Here is a 25505-nt window from a genome sequence, read left to right as displayed (position 1 = left end):
ATTGTATTTTGTCTGTACTTTGTAAACTGTTCATATTTTTTCGGAATCATTGTGATACTATGAGAGCTTTGAATGATGTATTTGGTAAAGGGATTATGATTTTTAAAGTACGTTTGAGGCAGATGACACTTTTGACATGAGCAGAGAATTTTTTTAGGCTTAGAAATTATTGGAGGAAGTTACGACGATTTTGAGATTTGACTGAGGTGTTATGATGTTATTATTACGATGACGATGTGTATTATGTTGTTGAGGAATGTTTATTATGCTACGTATTTCTCATGATGAAATATTGAAGAAGTGTCGACGAATATGTATATGTATAATAAGGTAAGGAATAAGGAGTAGGGGTTAGGGACTCTGATTTATGAAAAGGTTGTTGGAAACCAAGAATCGTACTTTAAGAGTTATGAAATGTGTGTGTATATGCATGAATGTATCACAATGCCACTGAAAATTTTTTTGGACACTGTTATATCAATAGCATTTTGTTTCTACAGATTTGTAACGCAAATTCTTGACCTGTGAAATATTTTTATATGCGACTGTCTCTGTAGCGGAAACTGCTGTCGTAAATATTTCCGTAAGAAAGTTAACGGACCACCTACACATAATGCGTCGTGGGCACCCAGCTGTGTCAGACGCCTGGAGAAAAAGCCATTAGCGCGTGCCTTTCAGAGCACAGGAAAACACCTGGAGAACAAGCCATTAGGGTGTGCCTTTCATCGCTAATGTGACACCCTCGTTACTTGAAAACATATGATTACTCGCACTTTGTGCTAATTGCTGAAATGCTTATGAATTGATGGGAAATATTCGTACATCTGCACACCTGATTATGACAAGTGTCTTTCTATGAGAGTTGAGAGCTACTGACTTACGAAATGCCACATGACTATTCAATGATGTTTTTATGCTTTGGTTTGCGTAATTGCTTATTTCATTTGACATCTGGTTTCCAGCTGTGTTGCAGCATTGCTTTTATAAAATGAAATGCATTTGCTAATGTGAACACTTTCTGTCAACAGATCTATTAAATAATTATTTTATGATCCACATTTTTTAAAAAAGGAGCACTTGGAAAGGAAAGAACAATAAGAAGGAACTAGTAACTGCATTCATAATTTTCTTTTCAAGTAATTGGTAACTTTTTGGTAGAATAACTTCTTGTGGTGCACCACTTTAATTACATAGACATTAAGATGTGATTATACATTTCCCTTATCTGCCTTGTTATCTTTAGTGTACTATTTTTTCTGCTTGAGCTATGTCATGTTTCGATATAAGCTGCTGTTTGCCAGGCATAGTGTTATTGAATTTGACTTTTGCTCATTTATGCTGCTAGCTTTGCCAATTTGCATTTTTTGCATTGCTGTTTGTGTTGATTTGTTATGTGATGCTGCATTGCCTCGTCCCTTAGTTTAGTATCTGAGCTCAGTAGATTTAAGTTAGCTTAAGAGGAGACTATATAAGAAACTAACTATTATAAATTTATAAGAAATGCATTGAGAAGCTATCAGAAAATGGTCTGGCAAAATAAAAAGGATACTGTACAGTGGAGAAAAACTGTTATTGACAGAGGATATGAACAAAAAAAGTAGGGTTTAGGGACAACAGGTTTAGGTAGGATTTTCTTGGAAATAAATGTTGAGGTAAGAAATGTGTGAACATATAAATACAGAAAGCATGCTTAGATAGAATTTTTTTGGTGGAAACAAAGGATGAAATAAGAGGAAAGATATATGAAGTTTTGGGTTGGACTGCAGTACCAAATGTTACACTGAAAACGAACCCTGTCCTTTCCTATTGGTGTTATCCCACTATGTGTGTGTGTACCCTTGTGTATTTGTTTTCTTCCTGTCTCTGTGTAGTTTCATAGAATTTTTTCTTCTTTTAATATTAAGCTACATTCACTATGATGAGGAATACTGTTATCCTCAAATGTAATTGGCATTAATAATATGTTATTTACTTTGTAAAGATGTTAGACATTAATTCCGTTCTGTTTAATGCTCATGTGTGAAGTTGATGTTTCGAAAGTTATTCTGATCTTTTATGTATGTACTCATGTCATAATTCCTGTAACACTGACGTATATGTCTATTTCTATTCTTTTGTAACGCCTGTTTTACTACAAATGTTATCTGTATTGTTACGTTCTTTAATGATGTATTCTGTACCTTTGTTATTGTATTCTCATGTTATAAAATTGTAATTGACACCAGTTTATCAAATTAAGTAACATTTCACTGCACACGTTTCTGTTGGTCATAGTACATGGACAATATGTGAGAAGTAGGGACTGATAGTGTTTGCACGTGTGTTAATGATTCAGCAAGGGACTGGATAACAGCATTGCTGGATCTAAGAACAATTTCAAAAACTTTGTGAGTGCACAAGTGGTGGTTTATGGACTTGCTATATTGTCCGCAAGACTCGTCAGTGGTGATTGTGCACCAGCACAGTCACAACAGATGGCTGCTGGCCATCTCTTCAAGGACTACAGTGGGTCTACATCTTTGATGATCCATCAATACCATTATCTCTACAAGGACTACAGTGGGTCTGCATCTTTGATGGCCCACCATTACCATTATCTCTACAAGGACTACAGTGGGTCTGCACCTCTGGTGGCCCACCAATACCACAATCTCTACCAGGACTCCAGTGGGTCTGCTCTGTGATGACTTACCTACCAATACTTTTCAAAACTTCGAATGACTCTGCTGTGGGTTTGCTCCATTGTGGACCAATACTTGTCTGCATGTCGAGAGTCAGCACTGTCTTTCCGTTGGAAGGACAACACTACTTCTTCAAGACTGCATGGAAATCCACTACTTCTGTGTGCATTTTCTTTTACTGCTCAGACTTTGAGAAAAACACTGCTATTCTCCTGTTATGTACGATTAGGACTGTCTTTATGGACTGTGAGAAAATTTGAGCTTTTGACCAACATAATATTAATAAGTGTGTGCATTTTATATCTTTGTTACTGTAATTGTGAAAAATTTTTGTCAAATCTGTATTGGCCAGTGCCCAACACCATTTGTAAAATTTTTTGTGGGGAGCATGGGGGCTATGTAAGTAGGCTGTTTATGTTTTCTCTATGTAAGTAGGCTGTTTATGTTTTCTCTATGTAAGTAGGCTGTTTATGTTTTCTCTATGTAAGTAGGTTGTTTATGTTTTCTCTATGTAAGTAGGCTGTTTATGTTTTCTTATTGGCAACGTTAGTAGCGCTCAATATGAAAATCACTGGCTGTGCTGTGTGCAGTCTGTGGCTGCTTTGCATTGTTGTAATCCTCGCCATTGTAGTGTTAGGCAGCTGGCTGTGAACAGCGCGTAGCGTTGCGCAGTTGGAGGTGAGCCGCCAGCAGTGGTGGATGTGGGGAGAGAGATGGCGGAGGTTTGTAATTTGTCATGAACTGATATATATATTATGACTTGTGATGATATCAAGGTAAATACATTGTTCGTTCTCTATTAATATCTTTCATTTGCTAACTATCCCTATCAGTAGTTAGTGCCTTCCATAGTTTGAATCTTTTATTTAGCTGGCAGTAGTGGCGCTCGCTGTATTGCAGTAGCTTGAGCAGCGAAGATTTTTGTGAGGTAAGTGATTTGTGAAAGGTATAGTTTAATGTTTGTCAGGGCCATTCTTTAGTAGGGAGTTTTGAAAGTCAGATTGCGTTGCGCTAAAAATATTGTGTGTCAGGTTAAGCACAGTCCTGTAAGAATTGTTCAAAGGGGACGTTTCAACACCAACGTGAATTGTCGTTTTGTTGCCACTTCCCCCAATGATTTTAGAAATTCTGATGGAATGTCATCTATCCCTTCTGCCTTATTTGACCGTAAGTCCTCCAAAGCTCTTTTAAATTCCGATTCTAATACTGGATCCCCTATCTCTTCTAAATCGACTCCTGTTTCTTCTTCTATCACATCAGACAAATCTTCATCCTCATAGAGGCTTTCAATGTATTCTTTCCACCTATCTGCTCCCTCCTCTGCATTTAACAGTGGAATTCCCGTTGCACTCCTGATGTTACCACCGTTGCTTTTAATGCCACCAAAGGTTGTTTTGACTTTCCTGTATGCTGAGTCTGTCCTTCCGACAATCATATCTTTTTCGATGTCTTCACATTTTTCCTGCAGCCATTTCGTCTTAGCTTCCCTGCACTTCCTATTTATTTCATTCCTCAGTGACTTGTATTTCAGTATTCCTGATTCTCCTGGAACATGTTTGTACTTCCTCCTTTCATCAATCAACTGAAGTATTTCTTCTGTTACCCATGTTTTCTTCGCAGCTACCTTCTTTGTACCTATGTTTTCCTTCCCAACTTCTGTGATAGCCCTTTTTAGAGATGTCCATTCCTCTTCAACTGTACTGCCTACTGCGCTAATCCTTATTGCTGTATCTATAGCGTTAGAGAACCTCAAACGTATCTCGTCATTCCTTAGTACTTCCGCATCCCACTTCTTTGCATATTGATTCTTCCTGACTAATGTCTTGAACTGCAGCCTACTCTTGATCATTACTATATTGTGATCTGAGTCTATATCTGCTCCTGGGTACGCCTTACAATCCAGTATCTGATTTCGGAATCTCTGTCTGACCATGATGTAATATTATTGAAATCTTCCCGAATCTCCTGGCCTTTTCCAAGTATACCTCCTCCTCTTGTGATTCTTGAACGGGGTATTCGCTATTACTAGCTGAAACTTATTACAGAACTCAATTAGTCTTTCTCCACTTTCATTCCTTGTCCCAAGCCCATATTCTCCTGTAACCTTTTCATCTACTCCTTCCCCTACAACTGCATTCCAGTCGCCCACGACTATTAGATTTTCGTCCTCCTTTACATAATGCATTACCTTTTCAATATCCTCATACACTTTCTCTATCTGTTCATCTTCAGCTTGCGACGTCGGCATGTGTACCTGAACTATCGCTGTCGGTATTGGTCTGCTGTCGATTCTGATTAGAACAACCCAGTCACTGAACTGTTCACAGTAACACCCTCTGCCCTACCTTGCTATTCATAACGAATCCTACACCTGTTATACCATTTTCTGCTGCTGTTGATATTACCCGATACTCATCTGACCAGAAATCCTTGTCTTCCTTCCACTTCACTTCACTGACCCCTACTATATCTAGATTGAGCCTTTGTATTTCCCTTTTCAGATTTTCTAGTTTCCCTACCACGTTCAAGCTTCTGACATTCCACGCCCCGCCTCGTAGAACGTTATCCTTTCGTAGATTATTCAATCTTTTTCTCATGGTAACCTCCCCCTTGGCAATCCCCTCCGGGAGATCCGAATGGGAGACTATTCCGGAATCTTTTGCCAATGGAGAGATCATCATGACACTTCTTCAATTACAGGCCACATGTCCTGTGGATACACGTTACGTGGTTTCCATTGCCTTCTGCATCCTCATGTCGTTGATCATTGCTGATTCTTCCGCCTTTAGGGGCAATTTCCCACCCCTCGGACAAGAGAGTGCCCTGAACCTCTATCCGCTCCTCCGCCCGCTTTGACAAGGCCGTTGGCAAAATAAGGCTGACTTCTTATGCCGGATTCTTTATCAAAATTTAGGCAGTGGTGGGGATCGAACCAGAGACCGAAGACGTTTTTGATTATGAATCAAAGACGCTACCCACCTTTTCTTTCTTTTATTGGTTCGTTTTCGTTCGTTGCATCTGATCAGGGCGGACGTCATTAGACGCCCCTTTTAAGTTCGTTGTTGATCTAGTAACTCAGTTTTTTTATTACAGAGGGCGGCTAACCCTCTGACCGAGCACGCTGAGCTACCGCGCCGGCTAGCCTAGACCACTCCAGGTGTTTCGATCTTTTGTGTCCTCTTCTTCCGTGCCCATTCTCCTCATTGTGTGCTAAGCGTTTTGGAGCCAGGTGGTCCTAGGTCGTCCTCTTCTTCTCCCCTCCGGTTCCCACTCCAGTATCAACTTTGATATTCTGGTTTCCTCCATTCGTCATACATGCCCGTACCACTGTAATTTCTTCTTATCCAGTACGTGAAATATTATTTCTTTTATTTCCATTCTCATTATTTCGGTGTTCCTTCTCTTTCCTGGAGACTCTTGCCCATCTTCTCCAGAAGTACATCTCTAGAGCTTGTAATTTTTTAATGCGCTTCAGGTTAATTGTCCAGGTCTCCGTTCCATACAGACCACACTCTCTAATATAGATTTGTATAGTAATTTTGTAGTTCTACTCATTACTTTCCTGGTCCATAAGACTGAGTGAAGCATCCCAATGACCTTCCGTCCACTACTAACTCTTTTACTGATTTCTGACTCTGATTTTCCCTCGATTTCTAAAACAGATCCAAATTAACAGAAAGTGTTTATCTTTTTGATTTTCTTTCTTTCAGTGTATAGCTCATGTGAATCATTAGTCAAGTATTCTGTTTTTTGGTAATTAGTCTTCAAACCCCAAGTTTTGTACGCTACTGCTAGTTGATTGCCCATATAGTTAGCATCCTCCCCATCTTGTGCTATGACTACTTGATCATCAGCAAACAATGAATGACGCAGGTAAACTCCCTCTCTTATTTCTAATCCCATACTATTACATTCACGAGACCCTGTCCTAAGGCTAATATCTATATAAGAATTAAATAATGATGATGACATGGAACAGTCCTGTCAAAGGTCTTTGCTTGTTCTAAATTTCTGTGAAAGTTTATTACCAACTAGGCAAATGTTATCTTTATACATCTGTTGTATTATTTTGATCAAGTAAGGTTTTAAGTTTGCCATATGTAGTGCTCTCCAAAGTAATTTTCTGGGAACAGTATCATACGCTTTTTTAGATCTATGAAATTTAATCCTATTTTTTTTATTTTTCCCCATGTTTCTCCAAAATCTGTCGTAATGTGAAAATATTGTGTACACATGATCTCCCAGCCGTGAAACCACCTTGTTCTTCTTTGGTTCTAAATTTTTTCCCAGTTTGTTTTTAATTACTTTCGCAAAAATTCTCGTTAATGTGTTTGAAACATATTTTTAATTTTTAATTGTAAGATCAGGCAATCTGTACGGCAGTTTTGATTTCTTCTGAACAGCTAGCAAGTTGCATATGTAGGCTTGTCTGCTTTTATTGTTCTCTTCTTCAGTTATTTTTCCTGGGATGGTTAGGGCGTGTGCGTGCTGTGTCCAGACGTAGGAGGGGCTGGCTGATGTTCTCGAACGGCTGAATGAGCTTTTGGCTACGGCTACCTGCCTTCAGACTGCTACCTCTGCGTATAGCGGTGGCGGAGAATTCGGCGCGACGCATCGGACACCCCGGGTAATGCTTGTATCGCCCGCGGGCTCTGCAGCCGAGGCACCTCCTAAAGCCGAGCCGAAATACTATGATCCCTTGCGCCAATCAGCATTGAGCGCTGGCCGGGGCAGCAGAGTATTGGAGTGAGTCAAACGCGAACGCTGCTGTGCGCGTGCGGGCGTTCGGCTGAGGTGCGCACTTTTGCCAATCCTGTTAGACATCCGCGACAACAGCTGATACGGTACCGGTACTCAGCTTTGGTGAAACACGCGCCTGAATGGCTGTGCTTGTGCACCCGAACAAAACAGCTATGACCAAGTTCATACTCAATAATTTACTTCGTTTTATTTTAACGCCATGGAATTTGATTCCACGAGACACATACTACAATTTTCGAATTTATTTTGTGTGTCTTTCCTATCATTTTTTGTTTTATATGGCGTGCAAAAAGATTTATTACTCAAGAATAGTTATCTGTAATGTGAGTTGCTACCATGATAGAATTCAAGATTTGTGAGTTATTATTTATTCTTAAAATTTCCTACGCCAATTAGTGATAGTTATGTCATGGCACGCTTCCATTCGGCAGTTCAACTTAAGTTGTTAAAAGCTCTGCATTTGTGATAGACGCAGGGGTTCTGAAACCATCCTCAGTTCATCTAGGCAGCTGGCGGAAGTAGTGAAGACTACTGGCCACGCGAGAGCATTGAAATAGGAGCGCCAGTTATCAGCATTGTTCACAGAGTTGATCGGAGTCCTTCGATTTGCAACCGACCGGAGCGTCTCAGCCAAAGGCTTCATTCGCTCTGTGACAGCCTTGACTGTAGGTTTCTAGATTTGCGTTATCAGGTTGGTATTTTCAGGACTCCCCTTGATAGGGCACTGGCGCACTAAACAAAGGAAGCAAATTTACTATGGGGGTTGAAAATGATGGAATGCTTCCATTTTTAGACGTTATGCTTTATAAAAGACCAGATGGTACTTTGGGACATAGTGTTCACCGAAAGCCGACGCACACAGATTGGTATCTGCATCCTAAGAAGTGTCATCCACCACACCAACGTAGTGGCGTCCTTAGGACTTTGGTATCGAGAACATATGCCATTTCCGACACGGACAGCCTAACCCAAGAACTTGTGCATTTGATGGCTGTTTTTTTAAGGAAAATGGATACTCCGAGAAGCAGATTCGTCGGGTTATGGAGTTTGGACCATCTCCGGAGGTGCATGAAGAGGAACATAGATCTGTGGCCTTTCTTTCTTATGCTGGAGGCTTATCGTTTATGATTGGACGAATTTTAAGGAATTTTAACATTAAGAGTGTGTTCCGTCCACCTTCTAAGATTAGGGCACTACTTGGCTCTGTGAAAGATGATTTGGGGCTTAGGAAACCCGGAGTGTACAAAATTCCGTGTCACTGTGGGAAAGCCTACATTGGCCGTTCGATTAGCACAGTTCATGACAGGTGTGTGGAACATCGCCGTCATACGAGGCTACAACAGCCGGAAAAATCGGCAGTAGCAGAGGGACACAGTATGAAATTTGATGAAACTGTGGTAGTTGCCAACATTTCCGGTTTTTGGAGCAGTGTCTATAAAGAGGCGATTGAAATTAGGTTGGCAAATAATTTAATCAACAGAGACAATGGGTTTCCTATTAGCAAAACGTGGAATGCTGTATTGTCTCGCATCAAAATTGAACGTTCTTCGGTGCGGCCCTGAGTGCAATATACCGTTGCCAGCAGTGTTCCACTAAGGGCGGCGCCACCTCCCTGTCTTGGAGGGCAGCAACCGTGATGGGCGGCGCATGCACCGTGTACTGAACGGTGGCCTATACAGGACGTCGATTTGCAGCCTGCCGTCACTTCTCAGAGGGACTCATCAACAGAAACAGCATTTTCCTGAAGATGACGACTAGTTGGATCGCCGAAATATCGCGTCAAGTTGAGTTTAGGATCCGGCAGCAAACCCGAAGAGACTTTCAAAAAAGGAAGCAGCTCTTTGGGTAACAGAGAATTTGTAGAGACCACTAGGTGGTTTTTTAGGCTGGGCAGTAGTTTTGAGGTACTCTGATGGACACCCAACAGTCGTTGCGCGCAAAGGAAAGTCAGACCACGTTCAGAGTTAAGACTCTTCGACTGTCAAAATTTTATCCGTAAATTGTCGAGCATTCTAACGAAGTTCCCGAATTTTCTACCCTCCAGGAAAGTTCTCACGCCTTAATTATTCTTGGGACCGAGCGCTGGCTGAAACTCGGAGTACAAAGTTCTGAGATATTTAGTGGCTCATGAAATATATATCGGAGAGACAGATTATGCGCCATAGAAGGCTGAGTGTTCATTGCAGTTGACAGAAGTTTTGCCTCTACTGAGGGCGAAGTTGAGTGTGACACTGAAGTTTACTGGTCACAAATAACAGGTCTAGGCGAAACCTTGTAAATTATTGGATGTTTTTACCGGCCACCCACTTCCGCTGTGACAGTATCATAGTCATTCAAAGAAAGTCTATAGTCAGTAGCGCGTATTTACCCAGGGTATGCAATATTAGTTGAAGGCTTCTTTAACCTACCGAATATAGACTGGGACGTAAATAGATTCATAGCCAATGTACACACATACAACATGGCGAGGTACTTCCGGACACTTTTATGACAACTGTTTTGAGCAGTTACTTCGTCAGCGCAAACGCAATGAAATTATCTTACACCTTCTAGCTACAAATAGGCCAGCATCAGTGAAGAGACGGGGATCAGTTATCATTATGTCATTATAGCACCTATGAGAACGAAAGTTAATACATCAGTCAAGAGGGCTAGGAGAGTGTTTCTGCTACAAACAGCAGTTCAGAAGTTGTTAGCACCTCACTCAGACAGTGAACTGACAGCAGTTAATACCAATAAGATGCACGCATAGGAATTCTGTGGAAAGCTTAAACATACTGTGAATTGTGGTCTTCAGAAGTATGTACATAGAAAGTGAATTAACGATTGAAGGACCCACCATGGTTTTACAATGAAATTCGGAAGGTACTGAAGAAGCAACGGCTTTTGCAATCTTGGTTCAAAAGAGAATGTGCAAATGGCGACAAACAAAGGCTAGTTGATATTGGTACATATGTGAAGAGATCAATGCGCAAAGTATACAACAATATCCACAGCCAGACCTTCCCAAAAGACCTTACCCAGAACCCGAGAAAAGACTGGTCTTACGTAAAATCTCTAAGGGGCTCTAAGGCTTCCATCCACTTAACGCGTTTATCACGGTGGTGTGACAGTTGAAGCTAGCAAAACGAAAACAAGAGTTTTAAATTGCGCGTGTAAGTAAGCCTTCAAGTAGGGTAATCGAACAAATATACCTTGGCTTGACGATCTAACAAACTCCGGTGTGGGCGACATAGCAATAAACATGCCTGGCGTAGGGAAACAGGTGAAAGAGCTGAAAAAAGGAAGGTGACATGTTAGACTCGAACGTCGGTTCGGTTTTGCAAAGAGTACTCTATGGCATGGGTCCATTACTTACCTTTACATACCTTGCATTTATCTCGAAACTCTCGCCCATCTCAAGGTCGTAAGCGATTGGAAAAAAACGCAGGAACTCCAGTATAGAAGAAAAGTGAAAGAACGGACCCGCAAAATTACAGATCAGTATCTCTAACTTCTGATTGCTGCATAATCCTTGAACACATTCTCTGTTCGAATATAATAAAGTCTCTTGAAGCTAAGAAGCTTAAGTGCACTAATCAACATGGTTTGATAAAGCATCACTCGAGAGCTCAGCTTCCCCTCTTCTCACACCACGTACTGCGAGCTATGGACGAAGGGTAACAGGTAGATTCAGTATTTCTAGATTTTAGGAAAATATTTGACACAGTGCTCCACTGCAGACTGTTATCAAAGGTACGAATTTATTGAATAGGTTTCCAGACACGTGAGTGGCTCAAAGATCTCTTTAGCAATAGAACCCAATATTTTCTCCTCAACGGGGAGTGTTCATCAGAGACAAGGCTATCGTGAGGAGTGCCACGGGGAAGGGCGATATTACCGCTATTGTTATCTGTATACATAAATGATCTGGCGAACGGGGTGGGCAGCAGTCTGTGGTTGTTTGCTGATGACAGTGTAGTATAAGGGATGGTGTCTAAGTTGAGTGACTACAAGAGAATATAATTTATTGTTGGTGTGATTAATGGCAGCTAGCCCTAAATGTAGAAAAGCGTAAGCTAATCCGAATGCGTAGGGAAACAAAACTGTAATGTTTGCATACAGCATTAGTAGTGTCCTTGACACTGTCACGTTTTTTAAATATCTGTACGCAATTTTGCAAAGCGATGTGAAATGGGACGTGCATGTGAGGATTGGGATAGCGAATGCGAATGGCCGACATCGGGTTCTTGGGAAAATTTTGAAAAAATGTGGTTCATTTGCAAAGGAGACCACATAGAGAACACTAGTCTGACCCTTTCTCGACTGCTGATCGAGTGTTTTGGATCCCTACGAGCTCGAATGAAAGGACGCCTCGAACCAATTCAGAGGCAGGCTCCTAGATTTGTTACCCGTAGGTTCGAACAACATGGGAATATTGGAGCATTACATAGATGCTTGGGGAACTCAACAGGAAGTTCCTGGAGGGAAGGTGACATTCTTCTCCAGGAGGACTATTAAGGAAATTTAGAGCAGTTGATGCTGATTGCAGGACAATTCCACTGCCGCGAACATAAATTTCGCGTTAAGACCACAAAGATAAACAACGAGAAATTAGGGCTGATATGGCCCATACGAGAGGAACGGGAAAGGAAATGACCAGCAGTCGTACATGCTACCCTCACACCACGCACTGAGTCTGGATGTAGATTTAGACTCACCTCATCCCCCATCAACCAAAATCCGCTACATTTGTCTCCTGTGGTCCCCTAAAAGTCTTTGATCGGGTATGATCTTCATGCTACAAACCTTAGCACTCGCAGGTAATTGTCTGCTGTACAGCATCCTTCCCTCAGCAGCGCCCTACATACGTCACAGTCAACCACACCCGGTCCCGCAAGTTTCATCCCACTGCAACGGGCCTCGGGACTCGGTCGTGTCCCGTCTACTTTTTATGATGTACAATGCGGCCATTCCCAAACCAATATCCTCTAACCTGCCTCATATTACACACTGTCGACACTGTTTACTTAGCCACTCACCACACCCTCCAACTCCCCCATATCTCCCTCCAAAGCTATTTAAATCTCCTGGTCGAGTGGGATAGAACGTGGAAATTTCAAGTAAGTGAATAGAAAAACGAAGCCGCCACAATTAGTCTTCCCATTAGGTTTTTCCACCGTCCAGATTTCAGACTCTCCAACAACCAGCCCATCCCTCTGATAGTAAAGTATTTACGAGCCATCATTGACATAAAACTAACGTGGAATACGCACTCCCTTAGAATCCAACACACAAAGCACGAAACTGTATCCTTTCCTGTGCCAACGTTGCCTGGGTTTCCAGCCTCCTAATTCCACAAAACTTGGAAGCAGATGCGTTCTGTCCCCCTTCTGTATCTACCTGCCTTGTCCAATTTTCATCCTACATCATTTCCCACGGGAAATTACTCATGATTTTGATTAGAACCAAATGTGGGCACTGATGATAATACACTACTGGCCATTAAAACTGCCACACCAAGAAGAAATGCAGAGCATAAATGGGTATTTACTGCAAACATATATTATACTAGAACTGACATGTGATTACATTTTCACGCAATTTGGGTGCATAGATCCTAAGAAATCAGTACCCGGAACAACCACCTCTGGCCGTAATAACGGCCTTGATACGCCTGGGCATTGAGTCAAACAGAGCTTTGATGGCGTGTACAGGTACAGCTGCCAATGCTGCTTCAACACGATACCACAGTTCATCAAGAGTAGTGACTGGCGTATTGTGACGAGCCAGTTGCTCGGACACCATTGGCCAGGCGTTTTCAATTGGTGGGAGATCTGGAGAATGTGCTGGCCAGGGCAGCAATCGAACATTTTCTGTATCCAGAAAGGCCCGTACAGAACCTGCAACATGTGGTCGTGCATTATCCTGCTGAAATGTAAGGTTTCGCAGGGGTCGAATGAACGGTAGAGCCACGGGTCGTAACACATCTGAATTGTAACGTCCACCGTTCATAGTGCCGTCAATGCGAATAAGAGATGTCCGAGACGAGCAACCAGTGGCACCCCATACCATCACGCCGGGTGATACGCCAGTATGGCGATGACGAATACACGCTTCCAATGTACGTTCACCGCGATGTCGCCAAACACGGATGCGACCATCATTATGGTGTAAACAGGATCTGGATTCATCCGAAAAAATGACGTTTTCCCATTCGTGCACCCAGGTTCGTCGTTGAGGACACCATCGCAGGCGCTCCTGTCTGTGACGCAGCGTCAAGGGCAACCGCAGCCATGGTCTCCGAGCTGATAGCCCATGCTGCTGCAAACGTCGTCGAACTGTTCGTGCAGATGGTTGATGTCTTGAAAACGTCTCCATCTGTTGACTCAGGGACAGAGACGTGGCTGCACGATCCGTTACAGCCATGTGGGTAAGATGCCTGTCATCTCGACTGCCAGTGATACGAGGTCATTGGCATCCAGCACGGTGTTTCGTATTACTCTTCTGAACCCACCGATTCCATATTCTGCTAACAGTCACTGGATCTCGGCCATCGCGAGCAGCAATGTCGCGATACGATAAACCGCAATCGCGATAGGCTACAATCCGACTTTTATCAAAGTCCGAAACGTGATGGTACGCATTTCTCCTCCTTACGCGAGGCATCAGAACAACGTTTTACCAGGCTACGCCGGTCAACTACTGTTTGTGTATGAGAAATCGGTTGGAAACTTTCCTCATGTCAGCAAGTTCTAGGTGTTGCCACCGGCGCCAACCTTGTGTGAATGCTCTGAAAAGCTAATCATTTGCATATCACAGCATTTTCTTCCTGTCGGTTAAATTTCGCGTCTGTAGCACGTCATCTTCGTGGTGTAACAATTTTAATGGCCAGTAGTGTATGAATGAAGCAATGGTATAAAGTTGATGTATGTAATACATGGAAATGATAATGGTCATGATGAAGGTGGAATGACGAATATGACTATGGGGGCCTGTAGATCTGCAGGTAGCGACTAAAAGGCAGCACGATGGAGGAAGGTGGGATGAAGTTTAGAGGGGAGGGGGGGGGGGGGGGGGTAGAAATGAAATGAAAGTATAATGTGAGGCAGAGTGTTGTGATTATGTTTGGAGGTACAGTACCTTGGGATGGATTTGATCATTGGGGAGTGGGAGTAACTAGAAATTTCGGTTGGAGAGGAGGGATAGGGCACGTAGGATGGAAGGTGGAACATGGCTGTAGTGCAGCAGCAGGGCACCTAGATTGGTGATAAGTGTTGGGATATTGGGTGCTGTGAATGGGTTTTGCGCTTAATGTAATCGAGTAGTAGGGTACTGGGACACAGGGTGTAATTTAAATATAAAATTGATACGCAAATTAACTAAACTGATCAATTAATTACCCACACCTACCGACACCCAACTCCTAGACGGCGTCAAGTATTTTCCTCAGCCCGTACGTGTGTTCACGCCACCTCCCCACCCCTACCCCCCCAACTTAATCTGTAGGTGAAAATCTCTAATTCTGGCAGAAATTTCTCGTTCCAGGGCTGAGATTAATCCTAGAATCAGCATGACGTCCCACCCACATCAAACAGGAAATTGGAGGGAAACTAAAAATTCCAGCGTCCTTACCAGGACTCCAACTCTCGTCCTTCTGGACAACAAGCCCAAGTGCACCCCTCAGCCCAAATGCAGGAGAGGAAGGTAAGGTTAGTCTACTTTATTTATTTTGTATGGGAAACTGAAGTAAAGATCGGTCCTAATTACGTAATTAATAATAAATATTTGGCCTAATTACACCACTATATGCATAGTTCTACACAAGGAGCGCCTAAAATCGCAATGGAGCTCAAAAATTGACAGTGCCATACAAGTGATGTTTTTATCCTGATAGAAAAAAACACAATACAACCGGTGTCTAGTGCCAGATGCACCCAAACTCTAGCCCTCACCTACCAGCTGATGGGAAAAAGGCTGGTGTGGAAGGTACTATCTCTATTTTTTGTCAAGAAGTATGTTCAAGTGCTGACATGCTGATTCTGGACAGAGGGGAGTTTAAAACGTGTATTAATCTGTAAGCATACAGCTGAGGACTGTATCTAGCGCTGTTTGACGCCATAGTTCACTATACTGCTGGCCAATCACCCTGCCGCCCAGCTACTCGAAGTCGATACACACTACCACAACTGACGGAAAATGCTTCACTGTTCTAATTACACATCATGAAAATGACCAGCACTAGTACTGGGGACTAGCGATAATCGTCATGCCAAAAGAATGCAACAGGAGAGAGGGGTGGTAGTTCAGTGTGCATTCTCCTCCGTGTACAGTCAGGAACTAATGACGTTATAGGCACTCTTACCCTCTATCACACCCTCTGCCTCCGTCCCACCACCTCAGGTGAGGATACAGGCTTTTTCAAACGGACAGCAGATACCACGCACCACAAATTTCTTTGCTGCATACTGACTTTTTGGTGGTGGATGAGCATGCGGTCCTTGGGCGCACCCGTCCCCCCCTGGGGCGACAGTCCCGGCATTGGCTCTTTGCCTACACAAAAGAATGTAACAGCTATAAACAACGCGGGATAAATGACATTAAAATGACAGAACACAGCTGTGTCAGGCGACCACACTCACATGCGGCTGGCTAAGCCCCACTGCCTCCACCAGCCCGCCTTTCTGCGAGGAAAACACTTCACTGTAACAAGTGTATTTCATGTCAACACACATCTCTTATAGGAGTGTGGCTATTAAAAAAAAAAAGAAAACACAACCGCGGCGATAGCAAATGTCCTCTCTCCAAGGAAATAGGCGCAGACCATTTTCTTTTAGTTTCATTAGCAAAATCGCTATAGTTTGAGAGCATTCATGGTGGTCAAATTATAGCTTGTCGTGCACAAGTGCATTACATTCTTTTCACATGGTTGCATTATCAATATAGAACGGCAGCTGTATAGTCATTCTCTTACGTTCAACTGCAGAATATCTTCCTCTCCCCCTTCTTCCATTATTTTGCGACATCCAACAAAGTGAAAGAAAGGCTACTGCACTGTCGCCGATTACATATGACCAAACTACTACACACCCTGTGTAAAATCGAAAAAAAAGCTTCCACTATTTTGCTGCGAAAACTGCCGTTCATTCCAGAATGTCTTCGTTATTTCGAAATCGGCATCAGGGTAAAGAAAAAGCGAGAATTTTAAACATCTAAAATAATTCAAAAGCTGAGATCGCTTAAACACTGTTTACTAGATGACCGGTTTCAACACACTAAGAGTACCATCATCGGATCTGAATGTTAAGCTACACTCAGATCCGATGATGGCACCTTTAGTGAGTTCAAACCGGTCATCTAGTAAACAATGTTTAAGCGATCTCAGCTTTTGAATTATTTGTACAACAGAGTGAAGGCCATACAGTACACCATGTGTTCACTGCAAAAAAACATCTATGTTTAGAGTTTTTATTCCATCTTGATGGACAAATTAAATGATTTCAGAGCAGCTCTCGCATTCAAATCAGAGTCTGTAAACAAATTGTCAAGGACGTATGTATTGAAAACAGATCAGACATGTGAAATAACATTACAGAATTCAGCCTGTCACGCTAATTGCTCACATGTCAGAAATAATTCGAGATGACACTGCTGACTTGTACACTACGGCAAATCCTGTTTTACCAATGCGTTGCTACATCACACTAGCGTTTACGAAACAAATCGTGAGAGCCTGTCTTTAATTACAATATCCCATAATATTTTACTGCGGTTCTCTCTTCCAATACATAAAAAAATACTGTCTGCGTACTTACTTTCGGCATTTTTGCTCTATATCTCTCCTCTACCGACTTGCCTGTAAAGTTTCTGTCATCCAGCAGACAATCATTCGCAATGGCAGCAGATTTATATGGTCTAGTTGTTTAAGCAATTCCATCATCACAGCCTGTTTCACGCAGTCTACTCACATGTCGAGAAAAACACTATCATTTCAAGGTTCCACAATGAGTTATATTTCAAGTGGCGTCTACTTTATAATTAGAGGTTATGAAGTATGAAATAACACATGACTTGCGGTAGCTCTTATTATTACACAAACAGTTGTCCCAATAATAATAAAAACAGTGGTGATTCCATGAGAATAGATATAGTTGATATCTATTAGTTTTATGAGGAAAATTGGTGTAGTTTAAGAGAATTATCTGCATCCAGATTTTAACCAGCTATACCATCCTTTGTAATGGAACATCCTATAATGTTTTAACGCATCTCTCTCCTCTGATACATCGGTAAAATACCATCTGCGTGTTGACATCTCACATAAACATGCTTCGCTTCATTGCAGGTGCCCAGTGGTAAACGTCACTTGCTGAGACATATGCAATGTTTTGTCGACTGTAGTGGAGGAAGACCATATCCAACAGATTACCGATAATAAGAGGGGGTTATCTGTATTGTTCTTTCATAAGCAGCTCACTACACCATTTTTTCAGCTGCAATACAGCCAAATAGTGTATGTCTACAGCTTTGTACACAGTCCTCACTTTGTTTTTCTACCTTGACTTCGAGGTCTGTCTCAGGTGCTAATCTAACATTAATATGTTTCTATCCATTCACTCTCACAGAAAGCTGAACATCACATGGTTTAAACTACGCAGCTCCCTTAACACACACGATGGTAGAAATAAAAAACAAAGACGATGTTCTTCATTGACAGAAATATGGAAGACATCACAATGTATGGAAACTGGAACAGTTTTCGGCATTTTAGAGCGCTTCCACCAGCTATCCGAAGGTGATGATCTACACAATTAGTCTAATCTTCCACACCGACTGAATAGCAGATGTCTTAGTGTTCCATTTCAAAGAGCATAGTTTCCTCATTTCGGAGTCATGTACATGATTATTGTTCCTGTGTTGACCATCGCCAGAAGGCGGTGTTCACATCGTGTGCGAGGTAGTAGAAATAAAAAGAGGTGCTGTATTGTTATTTTATTTGTGAAAAACAATCTGGAGGGCATCACATTATATGGAAATAGTATGAGTCTGCAGCACTAAGGAATGCTTCCGATCTGTCTGAAGGTTATGGCCTCTATGTTTTATCCCATGCTCCACAGTGACAAGCAGCAGGTATCCAATGTTCCGCCAAGGCTATCTCTACCTCTACCAGGTGGTGTCAGTCAGTCATTATATGGTAATCAACAGCATACTAGTGGACAGATGGGGTGCCAAAGACACCGTTGATGTGGCACTATGTACTGTAACATGCACTGTAGTTGATAGCATGATCAGTTTTAGCAATTTTATCAGTTGTTCCCTAATCTCCACGCTAGTCAATTACATGGTAGAATGCGTCCCAATTTCTGTACCACCGCTAAATAACACGTCCACTAGCTTGGAAGTCCGTATACTAGTTTGTGAATGCAGACACATGACTGTGAGGTATGTCCATATGGTCATGTACACTAAAGTATACAATCCAGCATGCTGCAACGATGTAGTTAGGTTATGTATCTATTTCCAGCACATCGATCATATGCAGGTTACCCCCCCCCCTTCCCCCCTCGCCCCACTGTCCTTCACGAATCCTTCTTGTGAAGGAACAGAGAGAGCTATGTCTGTAACTGCTGTTCAGCAAAGATTGTTCCACCCCAGTCTTATCCATGGCTCCCATCCAAGTTTACAAGATCTCTCCAGATGCATGCATCTCGAGGAGGGTAGCATCCCTTATCGGTATATTGTTGACATAATAGTGTGCGTGACATAACAGATGGTTAGGAAAAAAGTGTGGTTTGTGCATGATAGAGCGCCAGATGGATGGAGTTTGAACTATTTTATGTAAATCAACTGTGCTATAAATTCTGAAGTATTATTCAGAATGGTTCAAATGGCTCCAAGCACTATGGGACTTAAACATCTGAGGTCGTCAGTCCCCTAGACTTAGAATTACTTAAACCTAATTAACCTAAGGACATCACACACATCCATGCCCGAGGCAGGATTCGAACATGCGACTGTAGCAGGAGCGCGGTTCCGGACTGAAGCGCCTAGAACCGCTCGGTCACAGTGGCCGGCTAAGTATTATTCCACTGTCTGGAGTCAGTAGCAGGAATGTACAGGCATAGGGACATGGAGGGTAAATTCAACGTTTTAATTAAGTTGTATATCATTTTGATATCAATTTTATACCAAAATTGCACCCAGAACCCCAGCACCGTACTACTTATTCAATCCAAAGTTCCTCTGGGAAGAGAAGAAAGTGTTAGTACATTACCGAAGTTCGGTAGTACTTCGTTATTAAATCTCGAAGTATCTTAAAGAATTCTTTTTATTTTCTTTGTAGTACGAAAATGCAAAGGCAATAGGTCGGACCACATGGTTATTTGAGCTTGAAACTGCCAGCCAGAGACAATGATTTGGGTATATTGTTAGGAGTACAGATTTCATAGTTCAAGAAGAAAAATAAAAACCACATATGTCTTACTAGAGAGGATTTACAAAATATGGTGTGGAGTAAATAAATCATCTACTTAATGTCCTATTAAATTAAGAACTTATTTTGGTCCCCAGTGCAGGGACTAGATTTAAAGGACGATACACGTTAAAACAATACTGGTCCCGCCATTTATAGGTCCCTATCTTCTCTCTCTCTCTCTCTCTCTCTCTCTCTATACACACACACAGACACACCCACACACACACACACACACACACACACAGAGTCGCATTTCTATCGCTTTCGCTTAGTATATCTGCATGTTTTACATTCGAATTTGAGCCGATTTTCGTTTATTCGCTAAAAGCAACAATGAATTATTCATTCTGTGAACGATAAAGTTTTAATAGTTAATAGAAAATTAACTAACACTCCAGTCGTTAGCGGCAGAGTTTCAGTGAAATTCATGGAACTGGAAACTGCTTTTCAATCCTAACCACATACTAACCATGTGACCCGTCTCTCCCTTGCTATTGGTGCTCAGACCAATAACTGATACAGTGTTGTAAATAAGATCCTTTTTCACGTAAAGTCAAGTGAAAACAATCTTCCGCATTTCCCTTCGCCATGCCATTGAGATTTGTCGGAACAGAACACGATGTAAAATATAACCGATGTACGTACATTATAGATAGCTTACGCGAATGTACTCTTTTAATGACAGTCTCTTCGATATTAAGCATCCTCAACATTAGTCTACGCAGCATCTATATATCGCAGATAATTTTAACTAGGTCACAAACGAAACTTGTTCATTCTATAATAACTACTGTGTGTGAAAAATAAAGGTATTAGTTTCTGTCCTCTATTGCGCGCCAGAAAGCCGTTCATTATATCCCAAGGGAAACTTACCGAAAGTCGTAATCAGCCTATTTTGTTTCTTCTGATTGCGAACCACCACTTTCCTCAGTATACGTGACCAGTAGTCGCTCTAGTCAAACACAGACCGTGATTTTTGTCCTGCCCAAATATGGGATGCTTTGGATAGTTGCAAACCGCGTCTTTGATGAGTACCTACGCTCCCACCGAACGATCTGAGAATTACGCCTTAGCAACCACTGAGATATCAGATGCTTTAGGTCCAGCAACATCTCCAGCCCCTTTCAAATAGCCATCATGATCCCGGACCTTACCACGACAGTCAATTCATTAAAGGGAATAAACAAATCCCACTCGACCCAACGTCGGTACAACATTAATGAAGACGTCCTCAGAAGTGTTGAGGGAGCTCTTTGCAGCGTAATTCACGAGAAGCATCTCAAGCTGTCAAGTCCGACGTTGAGACGAATATAACTGTGTTGGGCATGAAGCTGCGCGTAGAGATCCAATGGATACGTTTATTGTATATGTAAATGCTCCACTATGTAATACACGATATGCCATATTGACCTTCCGATGTCATGACTTCTCGGAGATACTGCATCTCCTCATGTTTTCTCCAAAACACTGTGAGGAGTATGACTCACATATGGATTGCTTACAAAATGTGAGCAGACGTGTTTGGATATAGTCTAATATTCTCTTTACCGACCATACGGGAGCGATACATCAAGACTTGTAGTATATTCCAAGGTTCTTCAGTTAATTCTGGTTCCCGAAACTTTGTATGCTGTTATTTCACGGGGTAGTTGACATATATCTTCAGGCAGCTACCATTTCAGGTCTTCCAGTATTTTCGAGACCCTCACCGTGAGCTGACTTCAGAATAACTCATTCAGAAGGAATTTTCAAAATAGTGTCACGCATATACGCACAGAGCTGATTACAGTGAGCTATAATAGAGATATTTGCAGTTTGTTACAGTTTTCTTCATATTCGCTGACGAAACTGTTTAAATTCGTTATGGGACTAACAATAGCAGAGCATGGTATTAATTGCGCCACAAATGCTGAAATCTGAAAGCTCATGTGTATGAGCTTGCACCTGAACTAACCATCACAGCAACATCCAGTCTTTACCTGCACATTACGAAGAACTTAGCCTACTCTTCAACCTACTAAACTACCACGTAATCCTCTTATCCGAAGCGTGGTGAAAACCACACATATCCTCTGCATCTATTCATCTCCCAGGGTACACCTTTCTTAGGGCAGACAGATCAAAAAAGCGAGGTGGCGGGGTCGGCGCGTATATACGAACAGATCTCAGAGCGGAAGTCTTATGTACGTCAAACCCTGATGAAGAAAAAGAGGCTGAATTCATGTTTCCGGTTTCCGTAAACATCACAGCACAAACACTGCTCTAATTAAAGTAACTGATGACCTGAAATATGCCATCGACAATCGAAAGGCAACAATATTGACGCTACTGGACGTCAGCAAAGCTTTTGACACTGTTAACTTCGACATATTGCTCAGAAAAATGAAACAGCTTAATTTCTCAGATAGTGCAATGAGATGGTTTGAAAGATACTTAAAATACAGACAGCTATGTGTTCTCTGCGTAAATGAAAAATCTTCCTGGAAACAAGTTTCCTCGGGAGTGCCACAAGGATCAGCTTTAGGACCACTTTTGTTTTCTTTTTATGTCAACGATATTTCGTCGGTTCTGTCCTCCCGTAAATATCATTTCTATGCCGACGACCTCCAGCTCTACCTAAGTGTCAGACCTGAAGATGTAAACACTGCAATCGCTCAGATGAATGATGATCTGTCTTCAGTAGTGACATGGGCGAAAAACCTGGGGCTTAAACTAAATGCAAAAAAGACGCAAGTAATCTTAATAGCCCATCAGAAATTAATAAGTTCAGATTTCCGCGAACGGCTACCTCCTATTCTGCTCGACGGTACTCCAATACCATATCAGAAAACAGTTAAGAACTTGGGTGCAACTTTGGATGAGCATCTCAACTGGGAGGAGAATACAGTCGCAGTGTGCCTGAAGACGTCTGCTTGTCTCTATGCTCTCAAAAAGTTTCGGAACATATTTCCACAGGACTTGAAACTCCACCTCGTGCAAGCACTCGTTCTACCGAACCTCCACTATTGTGATGTGATTCAACAAGGCATGAATAGTGAAAACAAAAGACGGCTAGAGCTAACCATGAATGCCTGTGTGCGTTACACCTGCAACATTCGCCGATATGATCATGTTAGTGCTTCATACTCCGGGCTAGGATTGCTGCGGCCGGACAAATTGCGTGACTACCACACTCTATGTCTACTCCAACGACTCCTCGTCGCGCAAGCACCCCAGTACCTTGCTTCAGAGATTAAAAACCTATCATGCCATCATAATCGAAACACGAGGTCACTCTTATTCGGTATCCTAACTATGCCCACTCACAAAACAAAAACTTTCGCAAACTCCTTCTCAGTTGCCGCTGTCCGCCTCTGGAACAAACTGCCCCTTACCTTGCGCAAAATTCAATCTCCTGCTGCTTTTAAGAAGAAGTTGGAGCATTTCCTACTGTCATCCTCATAACGTTCTCCGCAAGATTAATGTACAAGGCCAATCCTCTCAGTCTGTCAAATAGCAAAGCTAGAGTTTCCTATCTTGCTCCTGAGATGCCTTCCTCTTCATCTATCTCTATTAGCCACGCAATCTTCTTTTCCTTTATATTTCCTTAATTATGTTTAATCATGTCTCTCTATTCTTCTCCTCCCTTCACCATGAGTCTCCCTCATACTCCCTGCTGCTAGCACTCCTATCTAAAATCTGTCTCTTCAATAATGTCTAATTATAACGCCCCATTATGTCGTTGCTATCAATCATCGCTAGTGAAAAAAAAGTACTCATGCGAAAACTTTCTTTTATGATTACAATGAAAATCATGGCTGTGCCGGAAAATAAACCTTCATACCGCGATAATGTTTTCCCACCTGCGATGCCATTCAAATAATTTTCTGATGTGGAAATTAATAGACAGAAAAATACCTCACAAACTGAAATACGAATTTAAATGCACCACGTATTCGATTGTGTTTTCCAGAAGCCGTGTACAACATTCACATTATGCAATTTGTGCATCACAATACTAATGATAATATAAGAACAGGCGTAATAACATTTAATCATAATTGGATCATTTTGTATAATCACATTAAGTCATCTATAAAGAGATATACAGTATGTACATAGCATAAGACTGATACAAATTTGTCTTAATTATGTATAAATACCTTGAAAACTCTTATGTTTTAATTGGTTTCTTTTTATCACTTGTAGTCACATGAAACAATAAAAACAGAGAATCAGTAGAAAGAATATTTTCTGTGTAAAACAGATCCCACGCATTTTTCAAGTAGCAGGCCTGTGTCAATGTCCATAGTTCAATGCTAAAAAAGTGCAACTGTTACCATATTTTCCAACTCTTTCTTAAATATACAGAATGTTTTTATATTCTTCATTTCAGCAGGCAATACATATAAAATATTTTGTTCAGTAGTTCAACATGTTTCTCCAAATGTATATGATGATCTAATAAAACCCCAAGAGACTTTGTATATGACGATTTTCCTTTGCTGCAGCCTCGATCTCCAGGATTATGTTGGTTCCAAATGTTTTCTTTAAAATCAATCCATGCCGATTTTTTCCTCTATTACCACGACGGAATTTCCTCCAAGCCATCTATCTGGCTCCAAGTTGTCACAGAAACCACCTGCTGCAGATATCACCTGCTGATAACTGGTCTGGTAAATCTTTTATAGGAAGTGAGAATAGCAGAGCATGCTCATTTTGTTGCAATACGTAGTGAGTGTTCAGCACTCGGATTCATCCATTTCACCGTATTATCTGCGAATCTGCATTAATTTTTCCGTCGGTTCATAGGAACGCAAGAGAATTTACAGATTTAATGCATTACATGGAAACGCTACAATCTGTCAACGTCAGGAGTATGGTTGTATTTTCTCGTCAAAGGATTCTTCTGTTTTCGCTATAGTGCAGCGACGTCAAATGCAAGTTGCATTTAATCTAGAGCGTCACTGATTTATTTGGCTCTTTTGTCGTCCATTTTCATCTGCCGCAGACGCTGATATTAAATTCCTTGGAAAAGTCTTCCATTTCATTGCTGCTTTTAATGTGATCCTACTTTTCTTACTGCCCTCGATTCATTAAGTTTCTGTGCAATACGCTAATGTGGGGTCACTAAATTTCTCCTTCTTGCTGACATCAATATTCTGAAGCTTCTACGTAGCTTAAAAACTGTATGTTTTATTGTTAGCTGAAGAAGATACAGTAAGCATTTTAAGACAGAGTGTCTTCAACAGAAAGACATCTAAGAAAGGCCCAGAACAGGAAACGTAACACCACGACGGAGTCAACGGAGCAGCACCAGATTTACGCCGAATAAGTCTTTATACGAAACACTGGAATTTCTGAAGCTACCGAGACGTGACAGAAGGGTCGTATGTCTTAAAACATATCCGTTTTCTTTCTGTCTCGCGGATTCCCACCAAAATATTTCTGTCTGTGTCCACGTCTTAAAAGCGAAAGCTAAATGATATTATACATATATTTATCATAATAATAAAACGTACCATAATTTTATTTTACCACACATTAACAAATTTTCAATGATAGATAAACCTTCAAAGCAAGTATTAAATCTTTACAAATAAGGCAATTAATGGAAATGTGGTAAATGT

This window comes from Schistocerca americana, chromosome 2 (genome assembly GCF_021461395.2).
Source record: "Schistocerca americana isolate TAMUIC-IGC-003095 chromosome 2, iqSchAmer2.1, whole genome shotgun sequence".
NCBI classification, from domain to species: domain Eukaryota; kingdom Metazoa; phylum Arthropoda; class Insecta; order Orthoptera; family Acrididae; genus Schistocerca; species Schistocerca americana.
This window is presented reverse-complemented; position numbering follows the sequence as displayed.